The sequence below is a fragment of the Megascapheus bottae genome, chromosome X (assembly GCF_031878675.1).
Source record: "Megascapheus bottae isolate mThoBot1 chromosome X, mThoBot2.hap1, whole genome shotgun sequence".
Taxonomy (NCBI): domain Eukaryota; kingdom Metazoa; phylum Chordata; class Mammalia; order Rodentia; family Geomyidae; genus Megascapheus; species Megascapheus bottae.
In genome coordinates, this window is record NC_143547.1 from 34,360,666 (window position 1) to 34,380,563 (window position 19,898).

At 41.9% G+C, this 19,898-nt stretch overlaps 1 protein-coding gene across 1 annotated transcript in view; it reads left to right on the plus strand.

Moving 5' to 3' along the window:
* The first annotated feature begins 15,013 nt into the window (after nucleotides 1-15,013).
* Nucleotides 15,014-19,898, plus strand: part of Klf8 (KLF transcription factor 8) — a 197,221-nt gene continuing 192,336 nt past the window's right edge. The window contains exon 1 of the mRNA XM_090327262.1: nucleotides 15,014-15,542. The gene's annotated coding sequence lies outside the window, so the exon portion shown is untranslated. The remainder of the gene's footprint in view (nucleotides 15,543-19,898) is intronic.

The following is a 19,898-nucleotide window of genomic DNA, read 5'->3' on the forward strand; positions in this document are numbered from 1 at the left end:
TTGTTGTTGTTGCTTTGTTTTTTTTTTGCCAGTCCTGGGGCTTGAACTCAGGGCCTGGGCACTGTCCTTGAACTTTCTCAAGGCTACAACTCTCCTACTTGAGCCACAGCACCACTTTCAGCTTTTTCTGTGTATGTGGTACCAACGTTGAACCCAGGTCTTTGTGCATGCTAGGCAAGCACTCTGCCACTAGGTCAAACTCCCCGCCCCTAATTGGGTCTTTCTGTCTATGTATTTCTCAGTCATCTCTAGTCACACAGGAAAGAAAACACTTTCTTGGCCTCCTATTTGTCAGGATGTTCAATGGATCCCCCTAGATGGTGGTGTTAGACTGCTTTCAATTCAAAACAGGAATGAGCCTACTTGGACTATCTTTTTTTTTTCTGCCAGTCCAGGGGCTTGATCTCAGTGCCTGAGTTCTGTCCTTGGGCTTTTGATTCTCAAGGCTAGCGCTCTATCACTTGAGCCACAGCACCAATTCTGGCTTTTTCTCTGTGTATGTTGTACCAAGGAATCGAACCCTGGGCTTCCTGCACGCTGGGCAAGCACTCTACCACTAAGTCAAACTCCTGGTTCGTAGGCTATCTTTTGTTGCTAGACTGAAGTTTTGTAAATGCTGGATCTAGGTTGTGGGTGTGATATATAAGATGTCCAGATGGTATGGTGTTATCTAGTTCTAAGGCCACAAACCAATTCTAATTTTATTTTTATTTTGTTAATATATATTAATTGTGCAAATCTGTATATGAATATAATGTAGTTTGACCATATTTGTTTGTCTATTACTTTTTTATCCCTCTCTTTTCCTTTCCTCCATTCCTTCCTCATGGCCTTGAGTTCCCCCTCCTCTAAACTCCACAAATGAGAGTTAGTGTTACGGGCTTAAAATCTACAGCTCCAGTCCTTTTTCCAGCGAACAACATAATGTGTTTCTTAATGGCCGAGAAACTATATATGATTATATATATGCATAGATGTATATATCTTGTTTTCTTTAGGTATTCATCTGTTTGATAGGCATGTTGGCTGGTTTCATGATGCAATAAACATAGATATATCTTCTCACCAGAGTTATTCTTTGGTTGTCTTGTGCATTATTTCAATGGTTTATAGTTGGATTTTGTGGGTCAGAGCAGGGTGAAATGTGTCTATGCCAAGGCATTTAATGCTTAGCGGGTTATACTTAGAATTATAAATTGGATTGTTTTTCTTTTTTCTTTTAGTCTGAGAACAGAACTCGAATTTGGTACCTGATATTTTCACTTATTGGCCAATGTTCTACTTCACTGAGTCATGCCTCCAACCCCTGGATTTCTGATGGTGAGACTTTCAGGAACTGGTGGCCACTTAGCATCAGGGAGCACTGGAAATACGTTTTCTCCCACAGATACATGTCTCTTTTTACTATCTGGCAGCGAGAACAGCAATATCATACACATGTGGGCTCATTGGCTCTCAAAATAGAGAGGAAGTAGCAAATTATTGTCAAATTTATCCATGTATCTCCTCTCCTCTCCTCTCCTCTCCCCTCTTCTCCCCTCCCCTCCCCTTCCCCTTTCTTTTCCTTTCTCTTCCTTCGTCTTCACTCCCTCCCTGCCTCTCTCCCCCTGCTTGCTTTCTTTTCTCCCTCCCCCCTCTGTCTTTCTTTCTCTCTTTCTCCCTCCCTCTCTCCCTCCCTTCTTTCCTCCCATTTCTTCTTTTCTTCCCTCCTCTTTTCCCTCTTTCTTTCTGGTAGGGCCTCGGGATTCCTTGGCTAGTGCTTGATCACTTGCCTGCAGCCTGATTTTTTGGCTGGTTATTTTTGGAGATGGGAATCTTAACTGGATCTCAGCTCTTTAATAAGCTAGGATTAGAGGCATGAAGCACTGATTCTTGGCTCCCCCCACATTTTCTTAAAGAAAAAAATGGTAATTATAATTGAATACAATTTTTGTGATAGAGGTTTTCTACTGAAAAAAAATTTTAAAAATGAGTTTGGGTTTTATTGTATATCCCAATTGACATCCTTTCTACCTCAGCTTTCTGTTTCCTGTGATTGCACATGTGCTCCACCACGCTTGGTGAAAACCATAATTTAAAGACAATATTTCACTTAGTATGAGTTCAGTTAACATTTTTCTGTCATCAAAATAGATTGAAGCTAGGCACAGTGGCTCACGTCTGTAATCCTAGCTATTCAGGAGGCTGAGATCTGAGGATCAAGATGCAAAGCCAGCCTGGGTACAAAAGGATCGGAGATTCTTATCTCCAGTTAACCTCTAGAAAACAGGAAGTGGGGCTTGGCTCAAGGGTAGGGCATTAGTCTTGAGCTGAAGAGCTCAGGGATAAGGCCTAGGCCAGGGGTAGGGTGATAGCCTTGAGCTGAAGAGCTCAGGGACAGTGCTCAGGCCAAGTTCAAGCACCATGACCCACACACAAAAAAATGATTGAAAATATGTATCTGTCAATACTGATTTGTAATGAGAATTTATATGAAAGTATATTTTAATATACATGAGTATTATAAAATACTAATGTAAGTTCATATTTGATTTATTATTACAGTCATCTTTAGAACTATGGTAAAATATAAAGAATTGGACATTTTAGCTTTTCACAATATACCTATATCCATACTATCTATTGCAATATTATTGTCATCCCAAATAAAAATATTCTACCTGTTTCTAAAAGATATCTCCTAATTCCTCTTTCCTAGCAGCCCCTGATAAACTCCTTTCTGTGTCTATGAATTATAGATTATGAACATACATATAATATTTCAACTATTGTCTTTTTATGCCTGTTAAAAGTTCATCCAAGTTGTAACATGTGCCAGAATATCATTCCTTTTAAAATTCAGAATAATATTCACTTAGGTGTATATGTTAATATATTTCATTTTTTCCATCAGTGTTGTTCTACCTTTAAAATTTTCAGTTTATTATATACATTTGAAGTTTAATAAGTGATGTTTTCACACACACACACTTCTGATATTGAATAAATGAAAATAAAAAGGAGAATGGTATGTATACTATCTTCTGAGAAAAACCACTATTTCTGTTGATTTAATCTTTTATAGATACTATATATGAGAGAGATCGTGTAGAATATTTCTTTGAATGTCTGGCTTATTTTATCCAGGTTGTTGAAAATTGCGGGCTTGTGAAAAGTGGTGGAGAATGATGGGTGACATTGGTCAAGATGCATTATGCGGGCCTGGAGTTTGGCCTAGTGGTTAAAGTGCTTGCCTAGCATGCACGAAGACCCGGGTTCGATTCCACGGTACCACATACATAGAAAAAAGCCGGAAGTGGTGCTGAGGCTCAAGTGGTAGAGCTCTAGCCTTGAGAAAAGTCCAAGGACAGTGCTCAAGCCCTGAGCTCAAGCCCAGGACTGGCAAAAAAAAAAGATGCATTATGCTTATAAATGGGTATATTGAATTGGAAACCCTTTCTACAACTACTTAAAGACAATAAAGCATAAAAAAGAAAAAAAGTAGATAAGAGTCCGTGAGACTCTTATCTCCAATTAACCACCAGAAAACCGGAAGTGGTGCTGTGGCTCAAGGGGTAGGGTGGTATCCTTGAGCTGAAGAGCTCAGGAACAATGTACAGGCCCAGAGTTCAATCCCCATGACCAGCCAAAAGAAAAGGAAAAAAGAAAAAAAAGTGCCTTAGCCAGGCACAAAGACTCACGCCTGTAATTCTAGCTACTCAGGAGGCTGAGATCTGAGGATCATGGTTCAAAGCCAGCTGAGGCACTAAATTTGGAGAGATCCTTATCTCCAAGTAGTAATCAGAAAATTGGAAGTAGTGCTGTGGCTCAAGGGGTACCGTGGTATTCTTGAGCTGAAGTGCTTAGGGACAGCGCCAGGCCCAGAGTTTCAGCCCCATAACTGACACAAAAAGAAAAGAAAATGAAAGAAAAGAAAAGAAAAGAAAAGAAAAAAGAAAAGAAAGAAAAAGTGCCCAGTTCAAGAAAAGAAAAGAAAGAAAAAGTGCCCAGTTCTGGTGGTTCACATCTGTAATTTCTAACTGCTTAGGAAGCTAATATCTAAGGATCAAAGTTCAGATCTACCCTGGGAAGGAAAATCCATGAGACCATTATCTCCAATTATCCACTAGAAAACTGGAAATGGAGCTATGACTCAAACAGATAGAGCACTAAGTATGAGCAAGAGAACTCAGGGACAGCGTCTAGGCCCTGAGTTCAAGTCCCACAACCAACAATAAATAAACAAAATAAATAAATAGAAGGAAAAGAAAACAGCAGATTAAAAAAAACTGAATAGTATTTCACTGTGAATGAGTGTGTATGTATATATATATGCATGTATATACATCATCCATCAATCTTTCAGTAGACAATTGCCTTAATTAAATAAATTAAATATTGTGAGTAGTATTCAGTGAACATGTAAGTACATTATCTCTACTAAATACTGGTTTTAATTCTTTATGACATATACCCTGAAGAGGGATTTCTTCATCTATGGATTAGAAGACACAGACGATGCATATGTTCTCTCAATTTTATTTCCATCAATTTTGTAGGACATACATATAATTTTATTACTGAATTCTCCCCCTCTTTCTTCTCTTCGTTCTTCTACTCTATCTTCTTGAATCCACTTCCTTTTGGTAAACCCTTTCCTGTTGTTTATTTTGTTGGGCTATGAGTTTGCCTTTCTTAGGAATCACACCCTTTGAGCTGCTGCTGAATCTATCATATTTAGGTTGATATATATCTACACATTTTGATACCATCCCAAAGTGCTTAATATCCTTTGCCTCTCTGGACCTGAGTTAATCACTTAACATAAAAAATCTGAGAGATTTTTATCTGCAGTTAAGAATAAGAAAGTTGGAAGTGGAGTTATGGCTCAAGTGGTAGAGTGCCAGTCTTTAGTGAAAAGCCAAGGGAGAATATGAGTCCTCAGTTCAAACCCTAGTACTGGTATAAAAAAAAAAAAGAAAAAAAAGAGGGCTGGGAGTGTGGCCAAATGGTACAGCACAGGCCTTAAAAAAGCTTAAGGACAATGACCAGGCCCTGAGTTCAAGCCCCATGACTGGCGATCAAGACAGAAATACCTCAAATCTATTAAGATTTCTATTATTCAAAAGACAAGATGTAAATGTGTGTAAGGGTATGGAGAATAGAAACCTTTGTACAGTGTTTCTAGGCATGTAAATTAGTACTGCCACCATGGAAAGCATCGTGGAGCTTCCTTAAAAGATTACAAAATAGGCCACGCACTGTGGCTCACACCTGCAATCCTAGCTACTCAGGAGGCTGAAATCTGAGGAGAGACAGTGCCCAGGCCCAGAGTTCAAGCCCATGATGCACAAAATAATAAAAATAAATAAAAAATAAAACTACCATTGTTTCCTTTTTTAAATATTGTGAATAATGCTGCTAAGAGCATGGATTTGTTTGAATGCCTTAATTCAATTAATTGAGTATATACCTCATATTGGTACATCTGAGTCATGTAGTAATTCTATGTTAAAGTTTTTGCACAGTGAGCATGCTTTATTCTGTGTTACATTCCCACCAACAATAAAAATTGTTCATTTTTTCTACATCCGTGATAAAAATTTGGTTTCCATTTTTAAATTATAGCACCTAGTGGGTATATAATGGCATCTTACTGTGATATTGATTTTTATTTCATTAATAAACAACATTGAGCATCTCTACATTTGTTTATTGGTCCTTTATATATCTTATATGCAGAAAAAGCTATTCAACTCCCTTTCTAATTTTTGTAATAAAGGGCCAAAGTTGTTTTATTTAGATGAGGTCCAATTTATCTATTTTCTTTTTGTTGTTGCCTGAGCTTTTGGTGCCATAGCCAAGAAATCATTATAAAACCCAATTCCATGAAGCAATTTTCTCATGTTTGTTTGTAAGAGTTTTACAGGTTTTTTTTGTTTTTGAGACAGAGTCTTGTGCTGTAGCTCAGATTAGTCTCGAACTCATGATTCTCTTGCTTCACCTTCAGAAGTGCTAGGATTACAGGCAAGTGTCACTATGCACAACTGGAATTTCTTCAGTAGTTTTAGCTCTTAGATTCAGATTTGATCTGGTATTTTTTTTCCAGTTCCAAGGCTTGAACTCAGGGCCTGAGCACTGTCCTTGGGCTTTTGTCCAGGCTAGAGCTCTACCACTTGAGCCACAGCACCACTTCAAGCTTTTTCTATGTATGTGGTACCGAGGAATCAAACCCAGGTCTTCCTGCATGCTAGGCAAGCACTCTACCACTAGGCCAATCTCCCAGCTCCAGATTTGATGTGCTTTGAGTTCACTTTTGTATAGGAGGTTGAACATGTAAACTTCATTTTCTGGCGGTTCTAGAAATTGATCTTGTTGCCTAATACTTACTAGGCAAACTCTCTATCACTTGAGCCATGCCCCCATGCCTTTTTGCCCTATTTTTTCAAATAGGGCCTTGCATTATTAATACCTAGGCTAGCCTGGATGACAATCTGAATATTTACACTTACTGAGAAGACAGGATGTCAGATGTGTGCCACTATATTCAGCTTTTAAAAAATTGGTTCAGTGGGGCCGGGAGTTTGGCCTAGTGGTAGAGTGCTTGCCTAGCATTCACAAAGACCCGGGTTTGATTCCTTGGTACCACATACATAGGAAAAAAGTTGAAAGTGGTGCTGAGGCTCAAGTGGTAGAGCTCTAGCCTTGAGAAAAGTTCAAGGACAGTACTTGGGCCCTGAATTCAAGCCAAATAACTGAAAAAAAAAATGGTTCAAGGTGGGTGTCAGTGGCTCATACCCGCAATCCCAGCTATTCAGAAGACTGAGATCTGAGGATCTTGGTTCAAAATCAGCCTGGGCAGATAAGTCTGTGAGACTCTTATCTCCAATCAACTACTCAGAAAAAGGCAGAAGTGACATTGTTGCTCAAGGGATAGGACTAGCCTTGAGCACAAACAGGTTCAGGGACAGTGCCTTCGCCATGAGTTCAAGGCTCAGGACTGGTAAAAAAAAACTGCTTCAAATGTGGTGTCTCACAAATTCTTTTATGCTGAGGCTGGCATTGAAAAGTAATCCTTTTACTCTCTGCCTCTTGAATATCTAGTATTATAGATGTTAATCACCACACCCAATCCAGTTTTATTCTTTTGCATGTGGACTTCCAGTTTTACCTATATAATTTGTTGAAAAGATAGTTTTTCAGAAATTATTGCCTTATACAATCTGATTTAAAATGACTCATTTATGATATCCATAATTTATGATTCCCATAATATTCATAATGACACTTTGAATATTAAAGCCTGGGAATGTGGTATAGTGCTTCCTAGCATGCATGAAGCCCTCAGTTTGATTCCTTAGTACCACATAAACAAAAAAGGCCAGAAGTAGCACTGTGGCTCAGAGTGGTAAAGTGCTAGTCTTGAGCAAAAGAAGCTCAGGGACAGTGCCTAGGCCCTGAGTTCAAGCCAACAACTGGCAAAAAGTCTAAACATTAGATGCATTAGTACAGATATTTTAATACAATTTCTCTTCTGCCTTTTATCTTTACTTATGTGGTAGATGATATAAATTTTATCTACATATGAACCTCACTTTGTATTTTCCCTCCATTGGCATCATGTTTGAAAATGGTCTTCCCATTTTAAGATGTTTTTAAAAATACATTTTCGATCCAGTGGAATTACTTTGAGTATCCTCTAGCATACATGAGTGACTGTAAGCTAGAAGAATAGAAGAATTTTTTGTGGGGCATGTGGCTTGAACTTGGCCTGGGTGTTGTCCCTGAGCTCTTCAGCCCAAGGCTACCACCCTATCCTTGAGACAAGCCCCATGTCCAATTTTCTTTCTTTTTTTTTTAACCAGTCCTGTGCTTGAGCTCAGGGCCTAAGCACTGTCCTTGGACTTTCTCAAGGCGAGAGCTCTACCACTTGAGCCTCAGCACCACATCTGGCTTTTTTCTATGTATGTCGTACCAAGGAATTAAACCCAGGTCTTTGTGCAGGCTAGGCAAGCACTTTACTGCTAGACCACTGGGGCCCCCACTTCCCATTTTCTAGAGGTTAATTGGAGAGAAGAGTCTCAGGTCCTTTTGTGCCCGGGCTGGCTTTGAAACTTGATCCTCAGATTTCAGCCTCCTGAGTAGCTAGGATTACAGGCATGAGTCACCATGCCTAGCCCTAGAAGAATTTTTACCTGTTTTTTACCCATTGTTTTTGTGTAGTTCATAAAGAGAGGGATTGCAGATACATGGATCAGGTACCATTATGGAGGGAAAGATTGGAAGAGAATGACAGAAGGGGAAAAATGGTTCAAAAATACTTAAACTGTTGGAGACTAGAATAGTTTGTGCTAAATTCCATCCATATAACTAAAAAGGAAGAATGAAAAGGTTCACCACAGACAGAAATAATAAATATTTAAGAGACTGGAATGCTGGCTATCCATAGCATACCTTTTAGCCATGTAATGAATTAGTATAATGTACTCCATTAATTTGTGTGAACATTATATCAAGAAAAGAAAAGCCAGATGTGGTGGCTCACACCTGTAAACCTAGCTACTCAGGAGGCTGAGATCTGAGAATCGTGGTTCAGTGCCATCTGGGGCACTGTTTTGAGCATTTAATAGGGTGAAAATATTAGCATGATAGATATAATAAATATAATATGAAAATGGTATATGATGAGTATATTGTGGAATGCTAAATGAATATGATATAAAATAGTGATATAATATGAGAAGAGCAATTAAATGAAATACAGTAATGAAATGAAACCAGGAAATATATTACCTTGTACCTAAAGGCTTATGGACATGGGAGATTAACTATGATGTAAGGACTCGTATGACCGTAACCATAGGAACCGTCAGGAGCCTGGCTTACAAGATGTAGTATCATAGGAGCCCACACACCTGGGCAGAATAGATAGAGCAATAGCTAGAGTAAACAACCGGTGCATCTCTGGTTACACCTCTGACCAAGGGCGTAACCAATCCAGACCAAGCAAGGACCAAGGTGTAACCAATCCAAATCAAACACGAAGGAGTATGGGCCAGAGAGGAGCAGGCCAAGGATCAATATAAACCAAGGAATCAGAATGAAGGACGGCACTTCTGCTGGTCTTAACTGAGAGTGTGGTTCGAGTATCTTTGGCCATGCAGAAGCTGCTCTTTGCCCAAGAGAAGACGAACAAGGACCAAGACTCCTCCCATGGCCCAGGAGCTGAGTCTAACATCTATTTGACTTCAGGACTAAGAGATGTTGGAGAGGTGAGTCCAGGGGGTGTGCTGGATAGGCAGATTAGGATTAGGCAAGTTAGGACTAGAACATAGGAACTAGAATATAGTGTCAACTCTGCTATGCTATGTTAAATCAATAAATTATGTTCCATCATATTATCTGCTTATTGGTGAATTACTTTGCCTGCTCACGACAGGCACTGAAGAATGTGAGACTTTTATCTCCAATTAATCACTAGAAAATGGGAAGTAGGGCTGTGGCTCAAGAGATAGTGTGGTAGCCTTGAGCTGAAGAGCTCAGGGACAGTATCCAGGCCCAGAGTTCAAGCCCCATGACCAAAAAAAAAAAGTAGTAGAAGAAGAAGGAGGAGAGGAGAAAGAGGAGGAGGGGGAGAAAAATGTATTTATATGAAAGGACAGCATATGTGACAGGTGTGAAACAGGAAAATACATACTAAAGTTGAGGATATATAAACAGGTCAGTGACTCTGAAACCTGAGGGAAGAGAAATAGATGTCTTAAAACTGACAACTATGGGCCAGGCCACACAGGGATTTTTAGGACATGGTAAGGACATGATTTAGTTTGCTATATTTTTTTTTGCCAGTCCTGGGCTTAAACTCAGGGCCTGAGGACTATCCTTGGACTTTCTCAAGGCTAGAGCTCTACCACTTGAGCCTCAGCACCACTTCTGGCTTTTTCTAAGTATGTGGTACCAAGGAATCGAACCTGGGTCTTTGTGCATGCTAGGCAAGCACTCTACCACTAGGCCAAACTCCCAGCCAGGTTTGCTATTTTTAAAAATGAATCTCATCGGGAATCTGTGGCTTACAACTGTCATCAAAGCTATTCAGGAGGTTGATTTGAGAATGGCAGTTTGAATCCAGCCCACACAGGAAATTACAAGAGACTTTTATCTCTGATTAACTACCAGAAAAACTGGAAGTGAAGCTGTGGCTCAAGTGGTAGAGTGCAAGCCTTGAGCAAAAATGCTCAGGGACATTGTCCAAGACCCGGGTTCAATTCCTCGGTACCACATACATAGAAAAAATGCCGTAAGTGGTGCTGAGGCTCAAGTGGTAGAGCTCTAGCCTTGAGAAAGTCCAGGGACAGCGCTCAGGCCCTGAGCTCAAGCCCAGGACTGGCAAAAAAAAGTCAGTGAGACACTTATCTCCAATTCCCCAGCAAAAAGCTAGAAATAAATGTATGGCTCAAGTGATAATGTGTCTTCAGTGAAAAAAAAGTGAGAGCATAAGGCCTTTTAGTTTACGTCTTAGTACAAACACACACACACACACACACACACACACACACACACACAGAGGATAGACTGAAGTGATAGAAATCTGATTCTTACATGATTTCTGTTATCATCCTCACTTTAAGGCTCAGTAAGGTTAAGTAACTTGCCTAGGACTACATCACTACTACATAACAGAACCATCCACTCCGAATCTGAGAAATTTGGTTTTGACATATATATTTAGGAATGTATCCTTATGTTCAAAGCCATAAGACTATATAAACCAAGGGAACAATGTTGATAGAAAATAACGTTAAGGAGAAGACTTAGCATGTTGATTTAGCAACATGGAAGTCATTGGAGATGATACCTTCAAAACAACCATTTCAGCAAAATCATGCAGAAAGTAGGCAGACTGGAATGTTTTCAAAAGTAAACAGATATTTTTAGGGAGTGTAAGAGATGGAAAACACAATTAAAATTTGGATTGGAAGCTCCTCAAGGGAAAGAAATCATGTATCCAACTTTATGCACTTGGCAATGAGCAGAGTTCTTTCCATTAGATGAATGCAGCAAATGTTTCTTGAACTTAACTGAATTAGATGGGGCTCCTGTGCTGTATCCCAGGGAATTATGTTCTAGCTGGAGAGGTAGCACAAAAATGGAACACAGCAATATAGGTAATTTTCTGTAAAATGCATTTAAACTACATCTTAGGTGTGACCTCAAAATGGACACATAATCATGAAGCCAAAACCCTTCTGTAAGATACTTGAAAAACCACTCTTGGCTATTTAGGGATAAGCAAGAGCTTTCAAATGTCTTAACCAGAGGGTAAATACTATATTTAACTAAGTACTTTTGCCATGAACCCTCTGTCATTTATTTCGCAAGGATTGCAAGCTAAAAGACCTTCCCAGGCCAAACTGGTAGCATAAATGAGAGAAATGTTCAGCTGAGCCGCAGAGATATTACATAATTTGCATCCAGACATATGTTTTTGTAGTGACAATGCTGAAACTGGAAATTTCATTCCAAATACAGGTCTTTTTCCACCACACAAAGTTGACTTGCATACAGTGGGATCATTTGTGTTTGTTACATGACTGAATGAGGTCCAGGGTAGAGTCTAGAATTGAATTCAAGTCCACATGTCTGGAGTGTCTATTATGTGCAAAACATTCTGATAGTCACTGTAAAATATTGGAAGAAGACTAAGACAGGGACCATATACCTAAGGAGTTTAGACAGTCTAGCAAGAAAGCATCTAAACAGGGACTGGGAGTGTGGCCTAGTGGTCGAGTGCTTGCCTAGAATGCACAAAGTCCTGGGTTTGATTTCTCAGAACCACATAAAGAAAAAGGGCAGAAGTGGTGCTGTGGCTCAAGGGTTGAGGGCTTGCCTTGAGAAAGCCCAAGGACAGTATTCAGGTCCCAAGTTCAAACCCCAGGACTGGCAAAAAAAAGCGTATTTAAACAGGTATCTAAAGCAATATGGAAACAATGGAAGCACAGAAAAGTCAGGATTTAGGTTAGATCCTAGCTGATGACTTAGGAGACTTCATTTATATGTTGCTAGGCATATAGCTAATAGATAGTAGTAAATGAGAAAATCATAGTTAACATAAGTAATAAAAGTTCAAAATTGGGGTCGGGAGTTTGGCTTAGTGGTAGAGTGCTTGCCTAACTTGCATGAAGATTCAAGTTTGATTCCACATAAATAAAAAAAGTCACAAGTGATGCTGTGGTAGAGCACTAGTCTTGAGGAAAAAGCCCAAGGACATTGCTCAGGCCCTGAGTTCAAGTTCCAGGACTGGCAAAAAAAAGTTCAAAATTAGAGGAAAAAGGAAAATTTTATTGAAAGGACAGTGGAATATTTCACAAAGTTAGAGGAAGAATTGCCAGATAGGTATGTAACAGGTCAGCTCTAAGTATAAGAATAGTGTTTCATGTAATGTGTTTCCTGCTTATTATTGTGATCCTCCTGTATTCACCCATATTGGGTCCTCAGCCCCTCCCACTGCCTTTCCCAGGGAACTCCACCCTTCCCTGGAGTGGGTGGACCCACATAGTCTCTCCGCCCATCTTCCCTGCCCCCCCCCACTGCTTCCTACCAGTATCCCCTACCTACCTGCCTGAGCACAGACCGCCATTCCTCTCTCCTTCCCTCCCTCTCCCTGGGGCAATAGACCTATAATTCTCTTTCTGGCCTGCCTGTGTGTTGTCTTGTGTGATGGTTTGTTTACAATGTCAATTCTTATTTATTTCACACTGTTATGCTTCTCAAAGAAACTGATTGGCCCATGTAGGTCAAGAATAGGAAATAGAGAACGTTCTATATGACAGGCAACAGAGCTTGAGTTCAAGCCGGGACAGATCTCAGCCTCCTGAGTAGCTAGGATTACATGAGTGAACCTCTGGCTCCCGGCATGGAAGAACTTTCATGGACTGGAAGACACTGATGATCTCACAAGTGAATGCATCGTGGTATCTTGGACTGGATCCTGGAGAAGAAAAGGATGGATGTGGAAAAAGAAGTGAAATTTATTAATAGTGTCACCAAAATGGTAATTTCCTAAACCAGGCAGCAGTGGCTCATGCCTGCAAGCCCTAGCTACTCAGGAGACTGAGATCTGAGGACTGTAGTTTAAAGCCAGCCTAGGCAGAAATGTAAGATTTTTTAAATCTCCAACTAACCAGCAAAAAGCCAGAAGGCTAAAGTAGTAGAGCTCTATCCTTAAGTGAAAAAGCTTAAGTTTGAGAATGCAAGGCCCAGAGTTCAAACCCTAGTATTAGTGAACACACACACACACCCATCCATGAAACAAGCATGTTTATGATTTTTGAAATTGTGATCAGCATTGTGGTAAAAAAAATTGCTAGAGTAAACTAGATTTTGCCAGAAAACCTTGCAGACATCCAGGTACAAAGAACAAAGTAAATGTTTATTGTCATCAAAGGGACTAGCAAGGCCCAGACCCCTTCTCACAAGAGAGAAGCTTGGACTTTTGTGTTAGGTGACCTTTATAACCTGAGAGGTTTAGGAGCTTTTGCTACCATATATGGTCATAGCTGCCCCAAAGGAGTGTCATCTCAAGGTAAAGGGAGGTGGAGGCTAATTATTTACTACCTCTACTTAAATGGGCCCAGTATTGCCTAGGGAATGAGCCTGCTAAACTTTGAGAGGAGGCTAGTGGGCTAATGAAAATAATATGGGCTTAAGTTCTATTTTATTATCCTGGTCTATGAAAGCTATGTTAATATAGGTGATCAGGAAAAACTTCCTTGAAAAGATGTTGGAGCCTACCATGCCTAGTAATAAACAGGATGCAAAATGAGTCCAAAGACTGTTTTTTGTCCACCATGAGGCTTGAACTCTGGGCTTGGGCACTGTCCCTGAGCTCTTCAGTGCAAGGGTAGCAGTCTACCACTTGAGCCACAGAGCCACTTCCTGTTTTCCACTGGTTAGTTGGAGATAAGAGTCACACAGAGGTTTGTGCCCTGGCTGGCTTTGAAGTTGGAGCCTCAGAACTCAGCCTCCTGAGTAGCTAGGATTACAGGTGTAAGCCACCAGCGGCTAGTGACAGTAGTGGAATAAAAAGAAAGGAAGTAAAGATGCAGCATTGTAAACAAGATTATGTATATGTGGTCTAAGAGAAAAGACAGGGATTGGATTTTGAAGTTGGTAGGTTATAGTAGAGTCTGGATTCTGAATTCCGTGGGAAGTGATTGTTTAAAATGAAGCAATTGTATAAATGTTGGAGGGGCAGACCTGAATGAAAGATCAGTGAAATGGCTCTCCTACTATAAACATTTAGTTGAATGATATCCAGGTCCTTGAATAGGGGTGGAGGAGAGTAGTGATCAGCTTCTGGACATCTTTTTAAGCTAGAGACATTTCCTCATCAATTGGGTAGGACCTGGTAGAGAAGAGGCTTTTGGTACTAAGTATGCAGGTGTTGTCGTGAACTGATGTGGAGAATGACATCATTAAACATGATTTCTGAGGAGTTGGTCATTGTGGAATTTCATTTTATGCTGTGCAAAGGGGACCTCAGAGCCTTTCTTTGACTTTGAGTTGCCTATTTATAGAGTAAGGCTGTACTTTAAGGGTGTACTAGAAGCATCACACACATTTCCAGGAATCACTACCCTGTCTGGCCTCCTTCTAGTCAGAAACTTGGAGACTCCTGCAGCTGAGAGCCTGTAGACAGCATCTTGCGCCAAGCAGTACTGAGAAGCCCTAGGGACAGGAGAGCTGTGGTAACCACTTCAGTCCAGAAACAGCTCAGGAGTGGGCGGCGCCAAGGAGGGCGCCCCAGGAACTCTGTTGGAGTTCTGGCACGCCGGGGAAGTACTCGCATTTGAAACAAAGTAAAGAAAAGAGATGGGGGTATGGGGTGTGGCAGGGCCTGGCCTGGCCGGAAGGAGTTTGGGTGGAGCACTCGGCAAGATTCTGAGCCGTGGGGAGGGAGGGGGAATGGAAGGGGGGCGGTGGGAAGGCGCCACTAGCAACTAGCCTCAACTTCATAAAATGTATTGGAAATGTCTGGGGGCGGCATTGTAGCAAAGGCCAGGAGCCCCGTGATTCTCTCTACTCGCCAAAGAAGGAGGCAAACCCAAGTTGTGCGATGCAGCTTTAAAGGGGCTGGTGATTGACAGAATGTGTAGCAGTGGATGGGGTGGAGCCGCTGGGTGGGGTCTGGGACAGGCAGCTGGGAGAAACCAAAAGGAAGAAAAAAGAAAACCCTCGCCCCTCCTGATCGCTACTGCTGGGGCGAGAGGAAGCTAATGAGCCGGGAGAAGAAAAGGAGGGTTTTTAGGGTTCACTTCCACCGCCAACATTGGCGAACTCTCCCAAACCCTTCTGTCTGGTGTGAAGATTATTAAAATAAAAAAAAAATCGAGTGCACACCAGTACCCCATTCCTCCTTAACTCTCCACTGAAGTAGATTTCCAGTCCGAGGGAGGGAGGGACCCCGAGTTCACCAGCTCAAGCCCGACTCCGCCTGCCACCCGCCGCCCTGGCCCCGGGGCTGGGAGGAGAAGAAGATGCAGACGGAGGTGCAGAATCCTAAAGTAAGTCCTTTTTTGCATTTTGCCTAACCATGCCCCCCGTCCCCTCCACCCTGCTCTGCGCCGTCCTCTCTGCGGGGGGTTCTTTATTGGGCACTGGAGCAGCTGGGGCACCGACTGGAGCTCCTTCTAGACGACCCAGCTGGGTGGAGCAGGGTGGGGTGGGTAGGCAGGGGAGGGGAGGGAGGAGGGTGGTGCTTTAGAGCCTAGGGGAGCCATCACCCGCCTTCCTGGCAACTGCTCGACGGCTTGGTTATGTGGTGGGAGCCTCAGTTTCCCCTCTTGACTGTAGAACCTTACTTCCTCCCTCCTGGCAGTCTTTCTTTTTGTCACACTCCAGCATCCCTATCAGGTTGCCTGAAACCTCGGAGCTGGGAGGGCTCCATCTTGCCTGGCTTCTTAAAGGGACAGTGTACAATTTCAACTAAGGGAAGTGTGTACTTTGGAAATTTCTTTTAAGAAGAATGGTATGAAGGACAGACAACTCCTTTGTGCAACTACTTACTCATAATTCACAAATAAAGATTAAAAAAAGTTAAAAATGACATCCTGTAAAAACGAGAGAGAGACAGACAGACAGACAGAGACAGAATGAAAGTCTCTCCTTACCATATAGTAATACTTACCTGTTTGTTAAGGAGGCCTGTGAAGAGGATATATATCTTCAAGCCAACCTTAAAACTTAGTTAGAACATTCAGTTGATCTTTGTAAGGAAATACTCCATGGGCTCAGATGCCAACATGCATGTTACTTTAATAGCCCTGCAGTTTTCATGGAAGAGGAAATGTTCCAGTTTGTTGAGAAGCACCATAGCAGGATGGGTGACTTGAAAAATTCATTCATTCTACAAATATCTCTCAGGGGTCAAATGCATTGCCTAACCATGCTGCTGAGTGATGTGTAGAAAATGTCAAAGACTTGCACAGTGCTGTTACTGATTCCTTTCTTAACTCCAGCATATGAAGAGGAAAGGTGAATTTGCCTCCAACATGAACTGCTGCTGATAATGTGAATTGTTCACTGGTTTATGTTCATTGTCTTCCCTCAATGTCAGGCATGTACCTATGTGCTTCCATCCAAGTGTCTGGAAAACATAGGAAAGCAAGTCAAAATGATATGCCAAGATAATAGGAGGAGGAAATGTTTCAATAAGAAACTAAAGCCGGTCTGGGAGTGTGGCCTAGTGGTAGAGTGCTTGCCTAGCATGCACAAAGACCCGGGTTCGATTCCACGGTACCACATAAATAGAAAAAAGCTGGATGTAGTGCTGTGGCTCAACTGGTAGAGTGCTAGCCTTGAGAAAAGTCCAAGCACAGTGCTCAGGCCCTAAGTTCAAACCTCATGACCGCGAAAAAAAGAAGAAACAAAGAAAGAAAGAGAAAGAAAGAAAGAAAGGAAGGAAGAAACAAACAAAGAAACTAAAGCCACCTTGATGGATCTCTCATCCCATGCCCATTTCTAGTCAGGGAGATTGTGTTGGGAAGTAGGATTTCACTAGCTCATTTCCCTTGTTAGATAAAGAACAGCTGGGTCCTGGAGTGTGACCTAGTGGTAGAGTGCTTGCCCAGCATGCACAAAGCCCTAGGTTTGATTCCTTGGTACCACATATACACACAAAAGCCCGATGTGGTGCTGTGGTTCAAGGGGTAGCACATTAGCCTTGAGAAAGGTCAAGGACAGTGCCCAGGCCCTGAATTCAAGCCCCAGGATGCCCCCCTCATCGCAAAAATGAAGTCTCTGCTTGTGTTAGAAAGGGTAACTTACACTACATCTCTTCCATAATTCTTTTCTGTTTATGCTTAACCGGAGAGTGGCAGGCCTAATGATATCCCACAAATCAAAGAGATAAAAACATGTTGTTTAAGGTTTGAGGACCTGTATTTCACTCTGAAAGTATGGTCAGGGGAATGACACAGTTCCTAGTATTCATTCTTTCCTTTCCTTTCCATTTCTCTCCCTCCCTCCGTCCCTCCCTCCCTTCCTCCCTTCCTTCCTTCTTTCCTTCCTTTCCTTTCTCTCTCCTTTCTTCTAGCCATCTTTCCATTCTCTCCAGATCCCTCCCCCTCCCTGTCTGGTTTGCTTGCTTGCGTTTGTGCTAGTACTGGGGTTTGAACTTGGGGCCTGGGTGCTGACCCTTTACTTTTTTCATTCAAGGCTGATGCTCTACCACTTGAGCCGCACATCCACTTCCCTGTCTTTGTTGGTTAATTGGAGATAAAAGAGTCTCCCAGAATTTCCTGCACAGGCTGGCTTTGATTTTCAGATCTTAGCCTCCTTAATAGCTAGGATCATAGGCAGGTGCCATGGCACTTGGCTCCAGTGCACTGTAGTACACTGTACAGCTATCTCTAGTATGAAATGTGAAGTCCAGAGCTGCTCCTTTGTGTTAGATTTCATTGCATCCCCAGCCCCAGTTCCCATCAAGGGCATGCATCTCTTCTAGGATTCTAGATAACATTTAGCCTAAGCAACTTTCCCCTCTTTGTTCTTTCTTCAATAGGTTTTTCTTTTTTCTTTTTTGTCAGTCATGGGGCTTGAACTCTGATCCTGGACACTGTCCCTGAGCTCTTCAGCTCAAGGGTAGCACTTACCACTTGAGCCACAGCACCACTTCTGGTTTTCTGTCCATTAATTGGAGATGAGTTTCATGGACTTTTGTGCCAGGGCTGGTTTTAAACTGTGGACCTTAGCTCTCAGCCTCCTGAGTAGCTAAGATTACAGTGTGAGCTACTGTCACCCGGCCCTAAGTAGGTTTTTCTAAACCTCAAAATCACCTTATTTCAAGTAGCTGCATCATTGACTCTGCTGGATTCAAATAAAAAGAAAGCGTCACCAGGCTTTTTTGTCTTAAAATCTCTTACCAGGGTTCTGGAGTTTGGCCTAGTGGTAGAGTGTTTGCCTAGCATACATGAAGACCATGGTTCAGTTCCTCGGTACCACATACCTAGAAAAAGCCGGAAGTGGTGCTGTGGCTCAAGTAGTAGAGCACCAGCTTTGAGAAAAAGTAGCTGAGGGACAGTACCCCCCAGAGCCAGCACCAAAAACAAAGCAAAACAAAAACAACAATAAAACAAAAGGAAACATGGATACATCGAAAACACTCTTGATTGCTTTTGACACTGGGAATGAAATCTTGTCATAGAGCCAAGATTCAGCCAATTGTGTATGCCATACCCACTGTGATGTCTTCACGCCTGTATGAGGGCGGGGGAGGACTCAGACATGCATTTGGTATACATGTAATACGGGATGATGTGTTTTTATTTTAATCTTTAGCTTTTAGCTTTTATTTTACCTTTTTTTCTGGAGAGTGTCTAGTAGCAGAATATAGGATTACTGAAATATGTTTATTCTCTTTCTGGGACAATGGAAGTTTTGTGAGCCCATTAATGAATATACCAGGCAAGCCATAGAAATCCATCCCCACAGCACTGTGTGTGTGTGTGTGTGTGTGTGTGTGCGCGCGCACGTGCGTGCACATGCACTCACATGCAAGTAATATAGCTCTAGCACATAAAAGAGCACCCAGTTCATGCCCCAGTACCCAATAGCCTGTAATCCCAGCTACTCAGAAGGCTGAGATATGAGGATCGTAGTACAAAGCCAGCCCGGGCACTAAAGACTGAGAGACTCATCTCCAATTAACCTTTAGAAAATGGGAAGTGGAGCTTGGCTCTAGGGTAGGGAGGTAGCCTTGAGCTGAAGAGCCCAGAGACAGCGCCCAAGCCCAGAGTTCAAGCACCATCACACACGCATACACTCAGTCAGTAGCAATGTTAGTATAGATTGGACATCAGATCACTTAGGTACATGTGGCTACTTCATAAAGGACTTTGTACAAATTTTGGCTTTTATTCTGAATGAGATAGGATGAAAATAATCAGTGATTTATTTAAAATCCCACTCTTGAAGCATATCCATGTATGCATATACAATGTACATTGATCAGACTTAAACACTCTAGCATTCTCCTCCCCATCTTCCCTCTCAGCCCAATACCAGCAAGCTTCCTTCCGTTTTCAAGCACATAATAAATATTGTGACCATATTCACTCTCCACGCTCTCCACTAATCTCCCCATTTCCATTAGTGCTCAACCCCAGAAGGACATAGTTCTCTCTCTCTCCCTTTCTCTCTCTCTCTCTCTCTCTCTCTCTCTCTCTCTCTCTCTCTCTCTCTCTCTCTCTCTCTCTCTCTCTCCCGCCTCTCTCTCTCTCTCCCTCTCCCTCTCCCCCCCCTCTTTTTCTTTTGTGGGTCATGGGGCTTGAACTCTGAGCCTGGGTGTTGTCCTTGTGCTCTTCAGCTCAAGGCTACCGCCCTACCCCTTGAGATACAGCACCACTTCTGATTTTCTAGTG